This window comes from Thalassophryne amazonica, chromosome 18 (genome assembly GCF_902500255.1).
Source record: "Thalassophryne amazonica chromosome 18, fThaAma1.1, whole genome shotgun sequence".
NCBI classification, from domain to species: Eukaryota; Metazoa; Chordata; class Actinopteri; order Batrachoidiformes; family Batrachoididae; genus Thalassophryne; species Thalassophryne amazonica.
The window spans coordinates 62,498,180-62,524,047 of NC_047120.1; the positions used below are offsets into that span (position 1 = coordinate 62,498,180).

Here is a 25,868-nt window from a genome sequence, read left to right on the forward strand (position 1 = left end):
ATCTTCCATTCCAGCTTATTAATTAATCAAAAACCCAGACAGAGCTTTAATTCATTTGAAAGCTTGACTCTTAGTCTTGTCCATCCAAATTGGAAGTCCCAAAAACCAGTTTTATTTGATATTATCTATCGTCCACCTGGTCGTTACTGTGAGTTTCTCTGTGAATTTTCAGACCTTTTGTCTGACTTAGTGCTTAGCTCAGATAAGATAATTATAGTGGGCGATTTTAACATCCACACAGATGCTGAGAATGACAGCCTCAACACTGCATTTAATCTATTATTAGACTCTACTGGCTTTGCTCAAAAAGTAAATGAGTCCACCCACCACTTTAATCATATCTTAGATCTTGTTCTGACTTATGGTATGGAAATAGAAGACTTAACAGTATTCCCTGAAAACTCCCTTCTGTCTGATCATTTCTTAATAACATTTACATTTACTCTGATGGACTACCCAGCAGTGGGGAATAAGTTTCATTACACTAGAAGCCTTTCAGAAAGCGCTGTAACTAGGTTTAAGGATATGATTCCTTCTTTATGTTCTCTAATGCCATATACCAACACAGTGCAGAGTAGCTACCTAAACTCTGTAAGTGAGATAGAGTATCTCGTCAATAGTTTTACATCCTCATTGAAGACAACTTTGGATGCTGTAGCTCCTCTAAAAAAGAGAGCTTTAAATCAGAAGTGCCTGACTCCGTGGTATAACTCACAAACTCGTAGCTTAAAGCAGATAACCCGTAAGTTGGAGAGGAAATGGCGTCTCACTAACTTAGAAGATCTTCACTTAGCCTGGAAAAAGAGTCTGTTGCTCTATAAAAAAGCCCTCCGTAAAGCTAGGACATCTTTCTATTCATCACTAATTGAAGAAAATAAGAACAACCCCAGGTTTCTTTTCAGCACTGTAGCCAGGCTGACAAAGAGTCAGAGCTCTATTGAGCTGAGTATTCCTTTAACTTTAACTAGTAATGACTTCATGACTTTCTTTGCTAACAAAATTTTAACTATTAGAGAAAAAATTACTCATAACATCCCAAAGACGTATCGTTATCTTTGGCTGCTTTCAGTGATGCCGGTATTTGGTTAGACTCTTTCTCTCCGATTGTTCTGTCCGAGTTATTTTCATTAGTTACTTCATCCAAACCATCAACATGTTTATTAGACCCCATTCCTACCAGGCTGCTCAAGGAAGCCCTACCATTATTTAATGCTTCGATCTTAAATATGATCAATCTATCTTTGTTAGTTGGCTATGTACCACAGGCTTTTAAGGTGGCAGTAATTAAACCATTACTTAAAAAGCCATCACTTGACCAGCTATCTTAGCTAATTATAGGCCAATCTCCAACCTTCCTTTTCTCTCAAAAATTCTTGAAAGGGTAGTTGTAAAACAGCTAACTGATCATCTGCAGAGGAATGGTCTATTTGAAGAGTTTCAGTCAGGTTTTAGAATTCATCATAGTACAGAAACAGCATTAGTGAAGGTTACAAATGATCTTCTTATGGCCTCGGACAGTGGACTCATCTCTGTGCTTGTTCTGTTAGACCTCAGTGCTGCTTTTGATACTGTTGACCATAAAATTTTATTACAGAGATTGAGCATGCCATAGGTATTAAAGGCACTGCGCAGCGGTGGTTTGAATCATATTTGTCTAATAGATTACAATTTGTTCATGTAAATGGGGAATCTTCTTCACAGACTAAAGTTAATTATGGAGTTCCACAAGGTTCTGTGCTAGGACCAATTTTATTCACTTTATACATGCTTCCCTTAGGCAGTATTATTAGACGGTATTGCTTAAATTTTCATTGTTACGCAGATGATACCCAGCTTTATCTATCCATGAAGCCAGAGGACACACACCAATTAGCTAAACTGCAGGATTGTCTTACAGACATAAAGACATGGATGACCTCTAATTTCCTGCTTTTAAACTCAGATAAAACTGAAGTTATTGTACTTGGCCCCACAAATCTTAGAAACATGGTGTCTAACCAGATCCTTACTGTGGATGGCATTACCCTGACCTCTAGTAATACTGTGAGAAATCTTGGAGTCATTTTTGATCAGGATATGTCATTCAAAGCGCATATTAAACAAATATGTAGGACTGCTTTTTTGCATTTACACATATCTCTAAATCAGAAAGGTCTTGTCTCAGAGTGATGCTGAAAAACTAATTCATGCATTTATTTCCTCTAGGCTGGACTATTGTAATTCATTATTATCAGGTTGTCCTAAAAGTTCCCTAAAAAGCCTTCAGTTAATTCAAAATGCTGCAGCTAGAGTACTGACGGGGACTAGAAGGAGAGAGCATATCTCACCCATATTGGCCTCTCTTCATTGGCTTCCTGTTAATTCTAGAATAGAATTTAAAATTCTTCTTCTTACTTATAAGGTTTTGAATAATCAGGTCCCATCTTATCTTAGGGACCTCGTAGTACCATATCACCCCAATAGAGCGCTTCGCTCTCAGACTGCAGGCTTACTTGTAGTTCCTAGGGTTTGTAAGAGTAGAATGGCTTTCAGGCTCCTCTCCTGTGGAACCAGCTCCCAATTCAGATCAGGGAGACAGACACCCTCTCTACTTTTAAGATTAGGCTTAAAACTTTCCTTTTTGCTAAAGCTTATAGTTAGGGCTGGATCAGGTGACCCTGAACCATCCCTTAGTTATGCTGCTATAGACGTAGACTGCTGGGGGGTTCCCATGATGCACTGTTTCTTTCTCTTTTTGCTCTGTATGCACCACTCTGCATTTAATCATTAGTGATCGATCTCTGCTCCCCTCCACAGCATGTCTTTTTCCTGGTTCTCTCCCTCAGCCCCAACCAGTCCCAGCAGAAGACTGCCCCTCCCTGAGCCTGGTTCTGCTGGAGGTTTCTTCCTGTTAAAAGGGAGTTTTTCCTTCCCACTGTAGCCAAGTGCTTGCTCACAGGGGGTCGTTTTGACCGTTGGGGTTTTACATAATTATTGTATGGCCTTGCCTTACAATATAAAGCGCCTTGGGGCAACTGTTTGTTGTGATTTGGCGCTATATAAAAAAATTGATTGATTGATTGATTGATAAAAGACTAGAAGACCAAAAAGCCGTCAGAGGGCTAGCGGGGTTCACCCTGGACAAGCCACCCCAGCCTATCACAGGGCCGCATACTGACAGAAACCCAATCACTGATACATCCTATTTAGTCATCAATCCATCTAACCTGCATGTCTGTGGAAGTGGGAGGAAGCCGGAGCCCCCGGAAGGAACCCACACGAACACGAGGAGAACACAGAAAGGACTGGCTCAGAATCAAACCTGTGAGGCAGCAGTGCAAACCACTAATCCACCGTGCCACCCTACTCGAGTGCAGAAAGCACAATTACTTACTGGTAATAATTATTTTAAGGTAAAAATTTATCCAGAAGCAACCGGTTCTATGGAGAAAAATTAATGACCAGATCATCCTCATTTTATGTTTTGTTTTAACAGGGGAAAAAGCACGTTAGTTTGTATGTGTCCAATCATTAATTTAGCACTCAGAGATGAGTGCTGGAGTTTCCAGAGTATAAGCAGCTGTTTATTTATTTTTATTAGTAGTTTGGAGGGCCTGCGACTAGTATGAGTCCAACCACTCCCTTTCAGAAAAAGAAAAAAACTATTCATGTGAGCCAATAAATTTGTTCCAGCCAAATGTAACACTTCCAATAAGCCAAAATTCTGCATTTCTGGGAGCCATATGATGCATTTTAGCCACTATATTTATTTATTCATTCATTTATATATAAATTGTTCCGCACAACCCTGTCCATTAAAATAAATAAATAAATAAAAGAAATTGCTGGTTACTGCTTCAAAAATCATGACAAAAAGCTGTGATAGACAATATTTTGGGCGTCAACCATATTATTGAATAAATCCCGATGGAAAGATAAAACCTCTTGCCTCAAGGTCCATAAATTATCACCATGTAGATGTTTGTCAAGAAATAACATGCGTAATACTGGTATTTCCTGGAAATTGAGGCCCAAGTGTTTCCGGGAAGCCCACACCACTGCAAGCTTTCACTACCTCACCGCTTTCAGCGAGGAAGGAGAAAATGCCTGTCTGAGCGTCGGGCTGTTGCTGTCAGTCATAGATCATAAGCAAGGTTGGGTAGGATTACTTTGAAAGAATACATGTGGATTACATGTATGTATGTACATACATTTGGATTACAAGTAATCCTACCCAACCTTGAACATAAATTAGGAAAGGAGTATACATACGTAAGCGTAGATTTGGAAATATAACTGGTCATTTTTTTAAAATGTGATGAAAGCACTATGTTTTCACTAGTTTGTATGATTGTCAGTTATCAAAGTTTAATAAAAAAATGATTAATAAATTAATGGATTTGAAATTTTAAGTGATTTGTTACATATTATTACCCTTTAGCAGATTGACTCATACTTACAAATCACATGTTCATTTTTATCAACAAGAACAATATATATTATAACAATTAATATTAATTTATATCAATTTCTAATTTATATGTGTTAATCTGCATCAAGTAACATCCATCACACATTTATTTGTCCATCTAGTTTATTTCTGAAATTTGAAAGTCCTTAGTAACAGCATATGATGTGGTGTGCACATGTGCTGCACTGAGTTCCTGTCCGTTGTTAAAACTCACTGTTTTAACAAGTGAGTTTCACATACAGAAAAAGCACGACATAATGCATTTTTAACAGATGAGGCTTCCCTCCAGAAAATAAGACTTTTTTTTTAATGAGTTTCCCTTAATAAAGAGTTTATTTTGATGTAGGAATTAGCCAGGAGTTAAACAGGATGGTTTCACAAAGCAAATTAAAGCTGCATGAAAAAGCAAATGGGTCGTTTGACGGCAGTCAAACGTCATTTTAAGAGTTTTTCTGCAGCTTGTTTACTAACTAACAAGTTTGAAAATTACTTCACGTGAATGTATTTGTGATCTTGTCCAACTGCATTGATGCGTTTGTGGAGCAGCAGAGCAGGATGTTGTCAAAAATGAATGTCACATGGCCAACTCGGTTTTATACATTACTTCAAAATGTGCACAGCTCATGGATTGGCTGTTGGCAAAAAAATTTCCACAACAGGCTTCACCACAATCTGAACTCGAGGCTAAATGAGTCAATGACTGAATCTACAGACTGTCAGTAAACTGAGCTCAAATGAAATCTGCCCCCAAAAATTTGAAAGAAAACTCTGTCCATTTTGGGTGGAGCAACGGTGTGTCCTAGCAACGTGATAAAAGGCACACAATAAGACACAAACATTTAATACATATCTGTCAATGCTGCAGGAAATAAACTAAAACTATAATATATAATACGTCGTCACGTCTTCCTAATCAAAAAGCAGAACTGACAAAATAACATTAAGAAAAAAATCCACTGCTCGGCAGGTTGTGAGGGCCAAAACCAGAGGTGAACAAATGTACATGTGGTGTGAGTGTGAAGAAAACAGATGGTGGTAATAAGAGCAGTGTGAAGCTTTGTCTCACCGAGCTTCCCTGACACAGGCAACCCAGCAGCAGTGCCGTGTATGACGCCACGATGCTGTCCTCCATGTGCTTCCCCGCGTGCTGCAGAGCTGGGGGGCGGGGTGATTAAACATGTTCAAATTTATTAATACGTACACCTTCCAAACTTCTTCAGTCTGAAATAACAACCTCACCTGCTGATCATCTTTTATTTGAACCCAGACTATAAATATTCGTACCTTTGTTGAGGTCCAACTCCTCCTCGTCCTCATCCTCCTTCTTCTTCTTGCCCTCCTCCTGTTTGTCTGAGGTGTTGTCATTGGCAACCCACTGGATCTCCCCACCCGTCTCTTGCCACTCCCCGCTCTGGTCCATTGAAGCCTTTGGCGCCTCCTTGATGAGGTCATCAGTCTGCGCCTCAGCCAGGACTGCTGCCCGCTCACGCTGCAGGAACAGCTGAGAAAGACGAGGAGGACGACGTGGTTTACCAGACGTTGACAATTTTAAGTTTTACCCCTAACCCCTTAAACCCACCAGACCCATCTGACAGCCAACAGCAGCGTAGCGGTGTGTTTTAAGAACACAACGCTCTGCTTTACTTCAAATATACACCAAGTCTATTTTTGACAGATGTCGCTTCTAATAAAGTTCAGCTCGCGTTTCTCCTCTGCAGACTTTCAAGTCGCAGAAACTCAAGGGGTTTCTTCCTGTAAACACACCTCATATGTGTAAATGTAGATATAAAATAATGAGGAGGATGAATGGAATTTGAACAACTAAAACACAGAAGCCAGACTCTGAACCATGTCATTCAGTAAGGCTTTGTTTGTAGGCTACAGCACAACAAAGCAAGAAATAAAATCTCATGGAAAAACAGGATCAAGATACGCTGAAGTCCCTTGGACAACGAAAGAGTCATTTTGATCAAATATGGGGAAAGTAGCATGAAAGGTTCAAGATCAATGAAAAGCTTAGTGTAGGTCAACACTGACTCAATGATTCTTTATACAGAATCAAAGAAAAGCTTACTGAGCAGTTTCCCACCTATAAATTTTGATGAGTGCAAAGTGTCATTTGTGACACTTTTCTAGGCCCTTAGAATGATTCAGTGAAAATTAGACTTTGTTTTCCCTCCCTGTCTGCAGGTACCCTCCCAAAGAATATTTAAACAAAATTAGAGAAAAAGTTTTTGATCAGTTTTCTGCAATAAACTGAAAAGTGTGTGTGTGTGTGTATGGGGGGGTGATGCATTTCTGGCTAGTGTTAATTTCGTCCGACGAAACTCGTCAACAACCCCTTTTCCAATGACTAAGACGAGACGATGACGAGACAGCACCAACGTTCTAAAAACACCAACGCTCGTAAATGTGCGTTGTTGACGAATAAAAACGAGACGAAAATGTTTTGCAAGAAAAAAAAAAAAAAAAATTCCCTCCTCATTTTCATCTAGTACACAAGAAAAAACTGCAACATCCAGTCCAGCTGTCATGTGTTTGTGCCAGCAGTTCTTCTACTGTACTGTCGGCTACATTTCGTATTCTCTCGCTGCGTGATTCTGCAAGAATCGGCCACCGCTTCCCACAGACAGCTTTTATTCATTCATCGTTAATGTGCCTTTCTTGTGGGGCAGCCAATGACGCAGATCTCTGCCGTGGACTGGAACATTAATATTTCCCGCTTCTCTGGTTCGTAAACTAAAGTTAATGTCCCTCATGAAAATAATAATGATAATATCCTTCGCTCCGTGTCTGTGTGTGTTGTGGGGTTTGCTGCGGCTCTTTGCCAAGTAAAGGTGGAAAGACTGATCATTCCACAATCAATAACTTCAAAGCGAATCACCGTTTCAAATCAAAGGACACCTCTTTCCAAACGTAAAACAGACAGCATGCTACAACCAACCAAACAAACAACAAACAAGGCACTTTTAGCAAAGTTGCATTTAAGATTCATTCATTCAAGATGCTTGTTATTCCAGACATTTAATCAATATTTCTACTGTGGAACACAAGTCAACTGGAATTAATAAACAAAAATTATTTCTGAAATAAATAGAAAGACTAAAATGTTTTGACTAAAACTCAACCAAAATACCTTGAGTTCTTGTTTGACTAAAACTAGACTAAAATGTTGAGACTTTTAGTCGACTAAAACATGACTAAGAAAAATAATGTGAATGACTAAATGTGACTAAGACTAAGGCTAACACTAAATTGAAAAATGGGCGACAAAATTTACACTATTTTTGGCCCTTCCGTGGGCCCACAAGGATTCACAAGGACTGCCTGCACTAAATTTCAGACAAATTCATTGAAATGTATGGGGGAAATAATAATAATAATAGTAATAATAATAATCAGGTGACAGCAATTTTTAACCCTTCTAGGGAGCCCTGGGGGTGTTTAGAAAGATTCAAGGTGAATGAAACTTTTTGTGGAAATTGATTCAAGGATTCTATCTGCAGAATTATGGAAAAAAGTTCCTGACACACAAATTAAGTGTGCAAAATGAACTTTTGGGCCTTTTGGGGACCCTTAGAGTGATTCAAGGAATGTGAAATTTTTGTTTTGCCTGCAGACAACCTCTCAAAAAAAAAAAATCTTTATGCAAAATTAGAGGGGAAAAAAAGTTATTCATCAGTTTATCTGCAATAACCTGAAGTGTGGGGAAAATGGCATTTTTCTGTACTTCTTGGGGCCCCTGGGGGCTCACATGGATTCAATCAGGAAGTCCAACTTACCGTGACCAGATCGTGACCCACAGACTTTTTGTACCAAATTTCAGAATAAAAATTGTCAAATGTTCCCACCCCATTCCAGAAAACCACCAGAGCACGCAGGCATCATTAATCCTACAGACTAGGGTTGGGACGACTAATGAAAATCATCCCATGAAGTTATGCCATGACCATTAGTCACTGACTAGTCGCCGACTAAATTGGACATCTTCATGGTGAAACTCAAATGTGACATTTATTTTAACAAATAAGCAAGAAAGAAAGAAAGAAAGAAAGAAAGAAATTCACAAATACAAAAAACAGCATTAGCATGAAGACGATACCTGCATCCATTTACTAGGCATGGACTACCTGTTTGAGCTGACTAATTTACCTGCCAAGGTTTGCACACTTTCTTCACTGAGTGAAGGCAGTGGTAGCCGCTCCAGCAGGTCGATTCTTTTAAGGGTTAAATGAACTTAAAAAATGCCTTTCGTCTAGTCGGCTAATAAAAAAAATAGTCGACTAGTCAGATGTTAGCTAGTCACAGTCGACAATTACGACTAGTCATCCCATCCCTACTACAGACCCTGGTCTGTTACGCTTCTGTTACGCACAGGAACAAAAAGACATCACTTAAATGACATCACAGATCAGCTCTCAGTATGACAGCGTTAATATGAGTGACTGGTCTTAGTTCAGCCAATAGCCATGGAGAGCCAGCGACTCATATATGTGGCAAGCTGTTTGGAGGCTGCAGATCAACTCGTCCACCAGGTGGTAATTCAGCAAAAAGCAGGCGATCACGCTTCCTTCCTGTGATACAGTCAGTTTAAACCAAGTCGATTACTGCGTCGTCTTCCACATGAAATACAATTTAACGCAAAAATGAAAAGTCAGGAGTCACTATTTGAATAAATATTTTCACAGTGGATAAAACTCAGTTTTTTTAATGCTTCCATTGGATGGATCCAACTCAATTCAATTCAAATTTGATACCAGGTGCTTCCTTTTCCACTGCCAAATACCATATCGTAGCCACACAGCATGAAACTGCCACGACATCATCTTCGACGTGACACACCAAAGAAGAACGTGACACACACCAACCTGCTAACAGTTTAGTTTTTATGCTCTCGCACAAACTTATTGTGTAATAAAGAAGGTGAGTGACACAATCTGGTTCCTGGGTCGTGGTGTACCTGAACCAGTGCGGCGATGGCGCTCAGCGAGCCAGTGCCCGTGATGTCCTGGTGCTGAGGGCTGAGCAGCACGGTGGAGTCACAAGGACCCTGCTCCCCTTCCATCTCCATCTCCATCAGACAGTACCGGTTCCTGGCACTGTACTCCACCAGGTTGATGAGCAGGCCCAGACCCTGAACACATCACACACGCAAACTGAGAGCGCCAAAAGGTAGACCTTCCACAGTACCAGCTGGCAGCCTGAATATCAATATTCCTCAGGTCACCTGATCTGTACTACGCCATTACTGCAGTTAAAACCCAAACTATCTCGGGACAACATTATCCAGAATAGAGGTCTTCACGGGTCGACATCAGGCACCCAAACAGTATGAATGACACTCTGGATGGACCATCACAAGTGAGTAGGTCTAATACTCCACATACGGGCCTCTCGCCCAGAAGGAGAAAACTAAATGAGGGTTTACAGCTAACCACTAAACAGAAACTCACCGAGACGGTCTGCATACAGAAACCACACTGTATGCTTTGAGTTTCTTTCACAGATTTTTATATTAAATCACAAGAAACAGCAGTTTGCAATTAATTCTGTTTTGGATTTTAGAATCCTACTGCTTCGGCTCAAGTTGATGCTCAGCTCTGACTGGAACGTTGCTCGTGGGGGGGGTGGCTTAATGTTGGCCAATCGGAGCGCGTGCGTGTCAGATACTAACCAGTACTCTGATGTCGAACCTCTGCTCCTGCGGGAGGAACTGAGGGACTTTGAGGACACAGTTCAGAGCCGTGACTATTAAATCGTCCTGTTCTCCCGTCTTTGTGCTGCCCCACTCTGCAACGACACACAAGCTGACACATTATGACGTATACACAGATGCTTAAAAAAAAAAAAAAAAAAAAAAAGAGATTTACGCCCTTCCCCCAAAAGTGCATTTTAAAAATAATGTGAATTCTAGCAAGTGTGTCTGAATTCAGAGTTTGTGGGTCTGCGTGCGTAAAGAATCGTGTGTTTTGAACAGCGTAAATCCCGCTGAGACACTTTGCGACTTTAGGCAACACGAGGAAAAGATCACCGTTGTCGTGTGTCAGGTTGAGCAGGACTCCGATGATGGCCCTCATACAGTCCTCCACCGCTTTCCCCACCACAGCTCCATTTGAAGCCACCTCCCTGCTGTGACACCGGATCATCATCTCACACCTCCTCAATGCCCTGATGGAGCAACAGAGGAAAGAGGAGAGGAGGGGAGGAAACAAGGAGAGGGGAAGAGAGGAGGAAACCAGGTGAGCAGAAAGGAAGATGAGATCAACAGTGGTAACCACAGCAGAGTGACAAGAAATGACATAGGAAACAAGGAGAGGACAGAACTGATTTTAATGGCACAAAATCAACAGCTCAGGTTTTATTTAATGGGAAAAAAGTCACAAAAAAAGGTTTTAAAAAAATCCAGAAAACAAGGGCATAGAGTGATCTGTAATTCTATTTAACGGCCACAGGACAGTGTTATAACTACAACAATGTGCAGGTCAATGCTCTTCTCAATGTACAGTAGTGTTCAGAATAATAGTAGTGCTATGTGACTAAAAAGATTAATCCAGGTTTTGAGTATATTTCTTATTGTTACATTGGAAACAAGGTACCAGTAGATTCAGTAGAGTCTCACAAATCCAACAAGACCAAACATTCATGATATGTACACTCTTAAGGCTATGAAATTGGGCTATTGTGAAGAAATCATGAAAAACTGTGGTTATACAACTAAATACTAGTTTAGTGATTCACAGGATTGCTAAAAAAGCAGTTTGAACATAATAGTTTTGAGTTTGTAGCATCAACAGCACAAGGCTACTATTATTGTGAAAACCCCTTTTCTACTTTTTTTTTTTTTTACTAATAGCCCAATTTCATAGCCTTAAGACTGTGCATATTTGGTCTTGTTGGATTTGTGAGAATCTACTGAATCTACTGGTACCTTGCTTCCCATGTAACAATAAGAAATATACTCAAAACCTGGATTAATCTTTTTAGTCACATAGCACTACTATTATTCTGAACACTACTGTACATCTAGTTATGAAGGCCCAGATCTCACAGACAAACATCCATCACTCTGCCACTTCAGGATTCACCCAAAAACCTTCCTGAAGCCTCCTCTGGTTCTCAACAAACGATGAAATTTTGTGTTTAATCGGAGTAACAAAATGAAATCCCTTCCTAAAGGGACGACTCAGACAACAAGTGAGCTAAACGATGCATGGAAGAGCTGAGCGGCGATCGGGAGTGTCGAGGAGCTGAGATGATGTTTGAACACAGAACGTGTGTGATCGGTGAAGGAAATAAAGTGTCATATGGAAACCTGTGATGTAAAGTATCAGAGCAGCACAAACAAAAATCCATTTACTGCCAGCTGTTGTTGACCAAACTGGTTCCGCAGCCAAATGTCATCTGAAACTACGACAGCGCAACTTCCTCTTTCCTTCTCAGTTTTTAATCTTTAAACAGAGCAGCATTCAGGGAAACCCGGCCAGCAATGTTAAACAGACAGACAGACACTGGCTGCAGCTCGATAACCAGATTACATCCATAATGACGACGGCGAACGGAAAGCACAGGCCAACCGGACAGAGGAAAAAGAAACTAAATTAAACACACACTGTGGAGAACAAGAGCAAAACGGGATAAAGTAAAAGCTCAGCAAAGATGATGACACAACCCCCAATTTAATCAGAGAAAACAGCAAACTAGTCAACAAGATTTCTTAAAGTCTGCAAATGAGCCAAAACACACACACACACACACACACACACACACGCGCGCGTGCCACTCTGATACACACCATTATCACACGCACACAAAATTTTCTTTATTTTTGAAAAACCATGCCATTCGGATAAATGTGAAATACAGATGGATCATTTTTAAATTCATACAGTTGGTCAGTTCTGCAGACAGTCCACACAGTCAGTGGTCCAAATCCATAGAGGCTCAGACATGCTGAGCCTCTGTGGATTTGGATTTTTATCCTACTTCAACAGAGCTCTGCACAGCTTAGTATAGTAAAGTGTAGCACATGTTCACACCACAGCTGTGCTGTTTCTTAACACAGACACTCTTAAATTCCAAAAATGAGCAAGATGGACAAATAAACATCCATACTGGGTATTATCCAACACCATTATCACAGACGAAATCATCAGATGGACACAGATATTTGGAAACAGTGTGGATCAGACAGCATTGGAAACACTCTAATAAAGACATGAATCAGCATTTTAATTTGGGATTTTTGTGTATTGTTGCATTATTGGCATTTATTCTCCAATTACTGAGTTTATTTGTTTTAGTGTTTTGATTCCAGAGAAAGCCAGTTATAAGTAGTTATTATTATTAACAGATCATTATTTTTGTACTGAAAGTGCACCAGTGTCTAAGTCGCAGCACCTCCCAAACTAGTTTAAAAAATAAAACCACATTTTATACCCAGGAAAATACAGTATATAATGTCAGAAAATAAAATCAAGAGTCAAAAACCAAAATCTTCATCCTGTGAAAGTCTAATGTAACATCATTTCTGCCTGATTAACAAACAATCAATAAAACTGCTGTCAATTCAACTCAATTCACTGCAGCGATATGCAGTTTGTGTTTAATTGCATGACTCATGTTATCAAAATAAATTACACACAGCACTACATTCCACCAGACGAGCGGCTGGATTTCTTCAGATTTACACAATCCTAATACTGGCGTCAAATTACTTCCAAGATTACATTGTTTACAGGCTTTAATGAAACACTTTCTGAAACCGAAGTGTTACCATGGTAACCAAGAGCAGAATTGGTCTTCAATTCATCAGAAATCCCCAAAGATTTTTCCTGAAAATGAACAGAAATTCTCCTTTTGACTGTTAATCCAGCTGAAACGACTCCTTGGTATAAAGCAGAAATTCAGCTTCTTTTTGTTGAGATGAACGAAAGATAAAAATCAACAGATTTTGTCTTCAACAGATTTAGTATGTTGGGAATAATTTAACACCAAAACAAGTGGGGGTTTTGAGATGAAGCCATTTGCGTGCTGTAGGAAAGATCTGCCTGGTTTAGGTCTTCACTGAAGGAGCTGACGGTGAGTTTAACTCGTTATTTTGTCCATAAAGGAGAAACTCCAAATACGGTTCAAATGCTGGTGAACAAGCAACAAGTCAAAGGAAGTGTGTTCTGGTGGTTTTGGGACTTAATTATATTAGATCGGCAGACAGCTGAAACAAGGAAGGGCGAGTGTGGGTGCACACAATGAGGGGGCGCATACAGCAACAAGGCTGTGAGAATGAGAGAGTGAACGAAGAGAAAAGCACAAAAAGTATTGAAACTATATAAAATGTGTGTGATTCTTTCTCTTTTGAATTAAATATTAGAGTGAAACACAAAAAAAAACTTTTTTTTGGTTTTGGGTAACGCTGCATTTCAACTGAGCCCATATATGGCTGACAAAGATACTGATTCATACTTTTCTATCTTCTGGAACTGATGTCTATCCTGTTTAATTTCCCGCTTTACCACATGGTGGCAGTATATGAAGACTTCAGATGATCAGAAAGCCGATATTTTGCTCATATAACCTTGGTGCTAGGTCAGATTTCCAAGACTATCCTGCTAACATATAAAACACACAGTGGTTTTCCTTAAACTTTGCTTGCTGAACTCGTTGAGCCTTATGTGCCGCCGCATGTCCTGCTCCGTGTTCCTAGGTTGAAGAAGTCAGGTTGTAGAGCCTTTGTTCATCATGGTAAAAGTTTATGGAAACAGTTTAACAGCCAACATTAGGCAAATTTGTTGAATTTCTTAAATTGAGACTTAAATCTTTTGTGTAATTTATAATTAGCAAAGAGCTTAAAGTGGATATGACACTTAAAGACAATATGGTCTTATTACATGTAACAAAGGTTATATAATTCGGTCAACCTAAGCGTTTTGGGGAAATGGATGCGGTTCTCCCGTTATATACAACATTTGAACATCCCGCCACTGAAAAATCTGCATGCCCCGTGACCAGCTTCCCGCTAAGCAACAAACCGGAAATACGTCACTGCCTGTAGACCATATCGGCTTGTACGCATGGCGGCCGTTGTTTACACTTTTTTTAGCGGCAGAAACTTTGATTAAACACAGCTATCAGGAACTTGTTTGTCGATATGCCTGACCAGTGTGTCGCAGCATATTGCACAAACACAAGGGCGAAAGGTTTTAGCCTTTTCAAGTCCAGGCAGATTGATCGAACGCCATGGTGTTGTGCGGTACACGAAATGTCAGGCTGCCGCTCCCTCTGCTCACACACCCGCATTTGCTCCCAACAGCAGACACTTTCCTCTACCGTCTCCATGTTCTCACCGCTCACAGGAACACCTAAAATGTCAACCCCAAATAATATGTTGGCGCTATATAAGAAAAAAGTTGATTGATTGATTGAAATGGTCAAAAGAACTTCGAAAAATATCAGTGCAATACATAGTAAACACGGCGGCAGCATGTTCACTGTTGTTTTTGGTGATCTTTTTCGAAACTTTCGCCGTTTATTTCCTATTCTTTTGTGAAAATAACGTAACTAAACACGGATGAATGCAATGACTGGCACTTGAAAATGGCAAAAACCCGAAGGTAATGACAGTGGTCCGTAAGTAGTAGCTACACTATCGTGGGTCCGTAAAAATAACAAAGGCGGTAAACAGACGCTAGAATTGAAAATGCTATATTTATAGTGTTATAAACAGCAGCAACAAAAATCAAAGCCTCCCTTACCATTCCGTATTCTGCAGCTTTTCAAAATCCATCGGAATTGGCACGTCTCTTGCCTCTGCTTTGGCTCCGTCATAAACACCGTCGGCATGCCAGAATGCTCCTGGTTTGAATGTTCATCCGAATGATACGGCTCCAATCTGTAGGGTCTAATCACTGCTGCGACATCCTCAGGATCCGAGTCAGTCTTGATTTCCTCACAGAAATAATCCACACTTGAAGAGGAGTCAGAAAAGTTCTCGATCTCATCACTGTCCATGCTGAGGTCTATCTGTTCCTGTTGTCAATTGAACAGACAAAGATGGGACTCTACACGCTGTGATGTCACGGCATCATGTGACCGCTGATGGAATGCTGCCAGTGCGCTTTCCAAGAAACACACTTTTGAGAAGCTGTACAAACTTTATTTGTCAGTGATAATGATTAAAACCACTTCCAATTTACTATACTGTATGTATATTTTTGATATTTATATCAGTTTTACCTATTTTTTTTTTAGGTGTCATATCCACTTTAAATATAATCTACTACTTCTGATTCTTAGTGTGCTAATATTAAAACCGTGGGTTCACATTTTGATGTTTTATTTCCTGTGTTTTAAACCATATGAGGAAGAGAACATGGGGTGGAGCTGAGGTGGCGGTCCTCACTCGCTCACCCTGTGGTCTTCAGGGTTAATCGCGTTATGCGAGCGGGCAGCTGAAGCCCCACGTCACTCACAAACAGACACTCTTTGTTGACCTGCATGCCCTCTGTGCTCCTCAGCCCGCCTCATTGCCAATGTCTACAATCACCAAAAGTCTGGTTCCGCCAACAGCGGAACAGGAGCAGGAAGTAGAGGAGGGAAATTTAGGCCGACAGTAACACGGCTCGGGACATGTTCACAGGAAAATGTGCATTTAACTAAAAAAACCTTTATACAGGGGGGAAAAAATATACTCCAGAGGACCACAATCAGGGTGAAGCAGTGACCATTACAGTACAACACAACTGAGACCATGAGCCTGACACTGCATTCACACAGTGTAGTAACGACACGGATTGTATCCGCACTGCCGTGAAATGGGCATTTCTTATGTGTCAAACTGTCTGCACAAAAAACAACTGACAACCTGAAACTCAAAGGTCAGTGCAGTGACTGACAGGATGTCACAACCAGGAAATTGAACAACAAACCCCCAATAATGAAAAGTGACATTTCCATATGCATATCAATCAATCAATCAATCAACTTTTTTTTTATATAGCGCCAAATCACAACAAACAGTTGCCCCAAGGCGCTCTATATTGTAAGGCAAGGCCATACAATAATTATGAAAAACCCCAACGGTCAAAACGACCCCCTATGAGCAAGCACTTGGCCACAGTGGGAAGGAAAAACCCCCTTTCAACAGGAAGAAACCTCCAGCAGAACCAGGCTCAGGGAGGGGCAGTCTTCTGCTGAGACTGGTTGGGGCTGAGGGAAAGAACCAGGAAAAAGACATGCTGTGGAGGCAACTTTTTCCTATCAACAGACAGGAAAAATTATTCAATTTACTCATTTTAGAAAGAAAAAAAAAAAAATCTCCAGATTCATGTTCAGTAACACACCAACATTTCTCTGTACATACAAAGAAAATGATCCAACTCTATATTGACGTGGTAGACAAACCGTAGCTGTTTATTTTATGAAAACGTCAGTCATAAAGGAATGTAATTTTCCAACTTCCATGCCAATACAGCTGGTAGTTTGTCAAAAAAAGAATTACCTTCAGCTTTAATGCTGTACAAATTTCTCCAAGTATGTTGAAATGTGGTAGTTTTGAAATGTGTTTTGTCAGACATATTGGGATGATGTCAACAAAAAACCTAAGCTTGGTCACGCAGACACAACAGAGTCCTTAGACCAAGGGGCAATATATTTTTGTTTTTCTGAAGGACTGAGAGGTGCAACCATGATGGAGGAAAGGGCCAAATGTTCACCGCAGTACAGGAAGCTACCAGTGTAAGCTTAGTTTTTGAAATTCAAAGCCACATCATCCAAGATAACACCATATTCAATAACATTCAACGAGTAAGTCTGTCCACATTGACTCGCATTCTCAAGCAAAACCAAATCAGACTGAAACAACTTTATAAAGATGCCTTTTGAGAGAAACTCTCAAAGAAACAAAGAGCTCAGAATAGCGTATGTGGATGTAAGTACAATATTGACTGCAGTACACTACACGCAACATTGTTTCTCAGTGTACTGGATAATACCATATTGACAGATTTTTGTTCTTTGATTTCAGGGAGTACTGGAAATGGATGTTCATGCAATCCCACATGAGTTCATCTTTACAGATGAGGCTGAGTTCAACCTAGCAAAGATCAGAAGAAGGGGAAGAAACATCATTGGCCACAGAGCCATTATACATGTTCCTGGCCAATGTGGTGGGAACATCACAATGTGTGCTGCCATTTTCCACTGTCATGCCAACCCTGGACCATACAACACAGCCTATAATCCCACATTTCTGGACAGACTCTACAACAAACTCATACCACCAGAGTGTATGAATGATGCAAACCATCAAAGACACCGGTACGTTGTTGTATGGGACAACGTAAGCTTTCATCGTGCAGTCCCAGTCCAAAACTGGTTTGCTGACCATCCACTGTTTCTCGTGCAATACCTTCCACCATACTCACGATTTCTGAACCCCATAGAAGCGTTCTTTTCAGCACGGTGGTGGAAGGTATATGAACGGCGGCCCTTTGCGCACATGCCTCTTGTGCAGGCTATGGAAGAGGCATGTGATGAAACTGATGTGGGTGCGATTCAAGGATGGATAAAGCACTCAAGGCGCTTCTTCCCTCGATGTCTGGCAATGGAAGCTATTGCCTGTAATGTGGACAAGGCGTTGTGGCCAGACCCAGCTGTGCGGCAAGATGCTGCCCAATTATTATTCCGACATTTTTTCTGCAGTTGTCTTTTTCAGTTTACTGGTTTTTGTGAGCATATTATTGTTCACTCCAATGTAAATAGATCTGCTGTGCATATGTTGCACTGACTTGTTTGGTGAAATAAATAAATGTTTCTACAGCATGTGTGTGTATCTGCAAGTATTTCTGTGCATGTGAACAATCTAAAGAATTTTCTACAATTTGAACTAATTTAGTATTATGGCAAAGTATACTAACAATGCTTTTCATTATGCACAACAATGTGTATGTACTTGGTTAGAAAAAAATCTGAATGAAGTGTATGCTATTTGATGCACTAATTTTGGTGGCACATGGCCTACTGGTTAGCACTGGTGCCTCACAGCAAGAAGGTTGTGGGATCACTTCTTGCCCTTTCTGTGTGAAGTTTACATGTTCTCCCCGTGTCTGTGTGGGTTTCCTCTGGGCACTCTGGTTTCCTCCCACTATCAAAAACAGGCTTATTTAGGCTCTGCTACGTTGTCTGCCCCTGACCAAAGGAGCATCTCTACATCTAGAATTGGTCCCTGGGTGCCATAGTGTGGCTGCCCACTGCTCCTAGTGGCTGGATTGTGTCCAACTGTAATTAGGATGGATTAAATGCAGAGGACACATTTAGTTGTATGTACAATTGTACAGTCTATTCAAATAAAAGTCTGATTTTGATTGTATATGTAGTTTTTGTTGTAGTGCTTCACTTTTCAGGATATAAGAGGTGTTTTTGCCGTTTGGGTGTATGGCTTTGTGAAGTGTGTTAAGTATTTTGATAAAACCAGCCCAGTTTGCAAAATTGTGTTTTAGCAATTGGAAAAAACTAAGAAATAAAACAGTATGGCACTGTCGGGTAAATCTGTCTGGAGTAGGCAGTCCTCAACCCAGACAACTCCGAAGGAGACATAGCAGGGGTCTCCAACCCTGATCCTGGAGAGAACCTGCCCAGCATGTTGATATGTCTGGTATCCCCCCCGGTCGGTGTTTCTCAGCTCATTATTAAGTGAACACACCTGACTGAATTAATTAGCAATGGGTAGAGCCAAGAAATAAATAAAAAGAAGACAGGAAAAGCTAGAAAACGAGCAGTGTAGGAGTAGGGTTGGCAATCGCAGAGTTATCCATTTCTGTGGCTGTTATCTGGGAAACTGTGCATGGTGCAACTTTTGTCTGTTGCATCACCACTTCTACAGCTTCACGGTAGAGTGGAACAGAGGAACATTTCCACATAACAAAACAGCTCAAATCTATGCTCGAGTCTCCTGTCTGCTGTCTGGAAAAATGCAGCTGAAACTTCACATATTTTCAAAAATTCCTTCCTAAATTATTCATGTGATATTTTTTGTTAAACCATTTGAATTAAAGCTGAAAATCTGCACTACAATAGCATCTTCAGAGGTTCATTTCAACTCCCCTTTGGCAGTGTACAGAGGCAAAAATCACAAAAATTATGTCACTGTCCAAATAATTATGAACCCAAGCGCCTGTGAAGACCGGCTGCAATAATAAATCTGTCTGAACTCACTTTGCACATGAGATGATGAGTGACGAGTCTTTGTAGGCGATCAAGTAGCTCTGATTCTCTGGGTTGTGAACTGTCACCTGCAGGTTCAACATAAAGCACATTTAACACACCAGTTAAGGCAAAACATTTGATCAATTAAATACGCATTTATATTCCATAAAAGCTCATAAGGTGCAACACGTGATGCCTGCTTCAGTGCCAATAGCTGTTGCAGAAGACTCGAGTCGGAGCTTACAGAAACACAGTGTTGGTTGATGGACTCAATTTCTGAAGATTGTTGGGACTTGAAAAAAATAAGGTCTAAATTAAATTTTTCATCAACTTGGTTCTTGGTTGGGCATATCTGGTTCAAAAATATAAAATAAGTCATTCCATTTGAGAACTTGCAGCACGTTAGAAGCAACGGATCACAGATAATTCATGAGTCACCAGGACAGCATTTTTTAAACAAAAAGGTTTTGGTTTTTCAAAGTGTTCAGTAGTGCATCAGTAAAATAAAGGAACAATCCAACAAATCCACCCACGTCTTCATCTTTTCACAGTCAAAGTATTTTGTCACTCATTGAAGTAGCAGTTGGTAAAAGTAAGTCCCTTCAGCTGCTCCCTTGTTTGCACTTGGGGTCGCCACAGCAAATCCAAAGTGGATCTGCATGTTGAATTGGCACAAGTTTTACGCCGGATGCCCTTCCTGACGCAACTCCACATTACATGGAGAAATGTGGCAGGGGTGGGATTTGAACCCAGAACCTTCTGAATTGAAACCAAGTGCATTAACCACTTGGCCACCACCTCTGCTGAAGTAGCAGTTGGTTAAATAAAACAAACAAAAAAAAAATTTAAAGAAGGAAAACGAGTCCATGAAATCTTTTGGACAAAGAAAGAGTACTGTATTTTCCAGAGTATCAGTTCACTTTTTTGTTTTTTAAGATAGTTTGGGAGGTGTCATATTTGATTTTAACAATAACAATCAGAATGACTATTTAAATAGGACTTTCACATGAATCAAAACACTAAACAAAATAAACTCTAATAATAAAAGAGCAAATGCCAAAAACAAAAAGTACACTACACCAATGCACAAAACCCCCAAATTAAAGCACTAATAATAGTGAAAAAAAAGGTGCGACTTAGTCTGATGCGATTTATATTCTGGAAAATAAGGCAATTTTGGCCAAATTTGGAAGTGCCACTAAGACATTTGTATGTATTCAACTGAAACAGTTTAATTTAATTCAACTTATTTATATAGCACCAAATCACAAGATAAGTTTTCCCAAAGCACTTCACAGGGGTACATTCTGAGCTCCTTGTAGAGTTGTTGATTGGTCTGCTTGAAGTTTTTTCTACAGAATCAGAGGGGTGACCATCTGCTTTGGCCATACTACCAATGACAAAAATCAATAAAATGCCTCAACCCACTGTCATTCTCATGCCAGTCATTCTCCCAAGGATTGTTTGTGCCAAATTTATGAAAAATTTGATTGATTTTTCAGAAAAATAATCAGACCACGCATGGTACATTGTGCGTGAATCTGGAATGCATTAGTCCCACTCATCTCGGACTGAGGGACAAAGGTAAACAAATAAATGAAAGCAAAAAAATTAAGACCATTTTTTTTCTCTTGCCATGTACTGGGTTCATCTCCATGTAGTATGAGACCTGGGCCCTGGTACTTACACTCTCCAGTACCCGTAAACACCTCTCAGCACCCCACAGAGATGAGACCAACTTCTTCTCCTCCTCCTGGCTCAGGTTGTCGGCACACTCCTTCACTGTGGAGAAACAATCAATGATCAGAAACACCATCCCATCTTCATTTTCAGGTTTTAATCAATGCGTCTTTGTAATGTACCATAGGTTGTGTCTAACCTTTATCTACTATGTGATCCAGTCCTCCCAGAAGCCGTAGCTCCTCCTTAAACCAGTCTCCTGCTCGCTTTGATGTCAGAGACAATAATGTCTCCATGGCTAAATGACCTGTCTGCAGGTAGAGGGACAGTGAATCGTCGTAGTTAGCAAACTTTACAACCACGACTTCCAAAGATGCAACAACTTTTTCCAGGACAAACCTGACACTCTAAACAATTAAAAAGATTCTAACTAGGTTCCACTTCAAGTACCGTTATGTTCTGCAGGTCCAGGTGCTTGTTGTGCACGGTGTCGCAAAGCTTCCTGATTTTCTCCTTCATCTTAGCGATCTCCCTGGCACTCAGCTGAGGGGTAGAGTCTGACCCGGTACCACCACCTTGGTCCTGGTCCAGTTCCAATAAGCGTATCATCAAGTCCAGGCAGGACCGGTCCAGATCCATGTTCAGACGGTCTCGGCTGAGGATGTACATCAGAGACGCCGTGCACAGTGCCAAGTTCTGAGAAAAACAGAACGACAGAATGAGAGTCTGCAAGTAGGGAATCTTTTTGATTTGAATTTTTGTCACAATTATACCCGTTACACCAAATTAAAAACACAAATCCTCTTCTGACAGTGCTGACAATAGGACTACTGTTTCTGAAGAGTCCAGCTACAGCTCTTGTGTTGGGCAGAGGAACTTCAATGGTGTATTTGGTTACCTGGTGTTGTGGAGCATCGTTGAGTGTTTTGAAGACCTGAGCCACCTTCCCTCTGGCCCTGAGATGCATCCTGAAGCTGGGCATCGCGCAGCGTGTCGCCAGACTAATTACACTAAAATAACAAGATTTAAAAAAAAAATCCCTTTAATAAAGAACCAGACCAGATAAGACAGCGATATGCAAGAAAGAGGGTACTTCAGATCTACTACAGAGGGACAGTTCTTACCTGAGGCAGCGTGTGTTCAGAGGTTGTCCACTATTCAGACCAGTAGCCAAATACTCAAAGTCATCAGTAAACTCCTGGTTTTCCCCAAACTCAACTACATCATTGAAGTGCTTCACATGCTGGACAACTGTGTACAGCTGGGAGAGAAAAAAAAAAAAAAAAAAAAAAAGAGAGGATGGGGGACTGGGAGTGAGTACATGTTCCTATTTTGACTTTTCGTGGTAATCACCCTCATCATAAAGGTATGATTGCTTGTTTTCTTGGATCCTGATTTGTCACATAATGTAAAAACAGCTATATTTCCAATATTCTAGTATTAATTTGAAGCCTGTTCCTTGGGCTCAATACAGAATCTGGAATTGAACACCAGCACCAGTGAACCTCGGAGCCGATGAGATTTTTAAATTTTTTTTAGATGTATTACCGGTATATGTCGCACACCTCCCAAAATTAGCATAATGACAGCTGATAGGCTGCAAGTGAACTTGACCTCACACACATATCATCTACATTCTGTTGCATCTGCGACAGGTTCATGGAGCAGACACCCACCACACTAGCCGATGTTTGATCATGCACCGGTTGTGAAGTGGTTGCACTTAAGAAGCATTTCAGACACGCATTTACGTTAATTTATTTCAAATGGGCACCAAGTCTATCTTCGACAGATGCCACGTTTGGTACATTTCTGACCAGCCAATCAGGTAGAGCTTTCCACTCAACCCCTCTCATCGCTGAGACTAAGGGCCGGTGGGCAATGGCACTCAGATGAGATGAACCTGAAGAGAACCCAACAACGGAAGAGGTGCACGGGATCTAGTCTGAACGAAGTCTCATGTATGTATGGTTGCTAATTTCTGGACACTTTGACACACAATGGCTTCAACAGGTCAAATTTTGACAAAATCTAGAACTAGGAAACGTGAGTTTGAACTAATAAAACAACAGACACTGTACGTGTAAATGCCGAGTCAAAATAATTAAGAGGATTATCTATTTTTAATAACTTGCATCAGAATATTAGGATACTGCTATGTGTACATCAGCACGATGCAGACAGGAAACTGAATTACCTCCTTGTGTTCTTTGCGACATTTCAGTGCAGTGACTGTATCCTGTTCAGGATATGCGGAAATGGTGACACACTTTGTGACCTTGAGAGGAGGGGGAGGAGCCTTGAAAACGGCGTCATCCTTCTGAACATCAGGGCAATCCTTACTGGATGCTCCAGCTGAAACAGCTGCCTGGAGAAGTCCGGGAGGAGGTGATGGGAAACGGTAACATTAGTGACTCCCTCACGTGCGATAACATAACATCAGCGTCGTGTTCTAATGCGCAGCTACCCCCATTTATTTCAGCAAAACCTCTCTGACAGACAGATCAGAGGGAGCCTGGGAGGCTGCTGATCACACGCTTATGTAAGAGCGTGAGCAGTCTTAAAGCTATAATCCTAGACTTTGGTTACTGTTAGGTCTGTGACCGGTGAGGAATTAAAGCCTGGGTCCCACCGAATAATGAAGGATGAAGAAGGAGCCACGCATGGGTGTGTCACGATTATTCGAAGAATGACCCACATTTTCATCTATCACATATCTGCTATGAAGGTGCCTCTCTGTACCCCGCATGTGCCACGTAGCAGCCTCTGGTGAGCCACGACCGACCTGTCAGAGCCTCAAATGGCTTGCATCAGCCACACTAAGCCACACAGTGTCATGACAGCGCCATGTTGGCGCACGTTTAGGCATGAATTTGGTCCAAACCTCCAGCCCTCCCAGACCTGGTCCCTTTAAAGTGTGGGATTTCAATTCACAGATTCACAGCAGCATTTAAAGATGTCCCCCATTTTTTTTTTTTTTTTTTTTTTTTTTTAAACGCAGTCCAAAAATAGACACTCCAGCACAGTTCCGCAGTTGTGCGCTGTGCGCCAGGCTGCTGTCCACCTGTAATGCACCAGACCAGCTAGACCCAAACCACGGGTTCCTGGAGAGCCCCCTCTGTGCTCCTCACTGGCTCCGCGGCTCTCTGGCTTTTCTTATACACACACATATATATACACACACATACACTCAACAAAAATATAAACGCAACACTTTTGGTTTTGCTCCCATTTTGTATGAGATGAACTCAAAGATCTAAAACGTTTTCCACATACACAATATCACCATTTCCCTCAAATATTGTTCACAAACCAGTCTAAATCTGTGATAGTGAGCACTTCTCCTTTGCTGAGATAATCCATCCCACCTCACAGGTGTGCCATATCAAGATGCTGATTAGACACCATGATTAGCGCACAGGTGTGCCTTAGACTGCCCACAATAAAAGGCCACTCTGAAAGGTGCAGTTTTATCACACAGCACAATGCCACAGATGTCACAAGATTTGAGGGAGCGTGCAATTGGCATGCTGACAGCAGGAATGTCAACCAGAGCTGTTGCTCGTGTATTGAATGTTTATTTCTCTACCATAAGTCATCTCCAAAGGCGTTTCAGAGAATTTGGCAGTACATCCAACCAGCCTCACAACCGCAGACCACGTGTAACCACACCAGCCCAGGACCTCCACATCCAGCATGTTCACCTCCAAGATCGTCTGACACCAGCCACTCGGACAGCTGCTGAAACAATCGGTTTGCATAACCAAAGAATTTCTGCACAAACTGTCAGAAACCGTCTCAGGGAAGCTCATCTGCATGCTCGTCGTCCTCATCAGGGTCTCGACCTGGCTCCAGTTCGTCGTCGTAGCCGACTTGAGTGGGCAAATGCTCACATTCGCTGACATTTGGCACGTTGGAGAGGTGTTCTCTTCACGGATGATGCAAAGGAGATGTGTTGCACTGCATGAGGCAAATGGTGGTCACACCAGATACTGACTGGTATCCCCCACCAATAAAACAAAACTGCACCTTTCAGAGTGGCCTTTTATTGTGGGCAGTCTAAGGCACACCTCTGCACTAATCATGGTGTCTAATCAGCATCTTGGTATGGCACACCTGTGAGGTGGGATGGATTATCTCAGCAAAGGAGAAGTGCTCACTATCACAGATTTCGACTGGTTTCTGAACAATATTTGAGGGAAATGGTGATATTGTGTATGTGGAAAAAGTTTTAGATCTTTGAGTTCATCTCATACAAAATGGGAGCAAAACCAAAAGTGTTGCGTTTATATTTTTGTTGAGTATATATGTATGTATGTATATATATATGTGTATATATGTATGTATGTATATATATATGTGTATATATGTATGTATGTATATATATATGTGTATATATGTATGTATATATGTATGTATATATATGTATATATATATGTGTGTGTGTGTACATATATATATATATACACACATATATATATATATACATATATATACACACACACACACACACACACACACATATATATATATATATATA

At 40.8% G+C, this 25,868-nt stretch overlaps 1 pseudogene; it reads right to left on the bottom strand.

Moving 5' to 3' along the window:
- LOC117530528 overlaps positions 1-25,868 on the bottom strand; it is a 57,385-nt pseudogene that overhangs the window by 5,663 nt on the left and 25,854 nt on the right.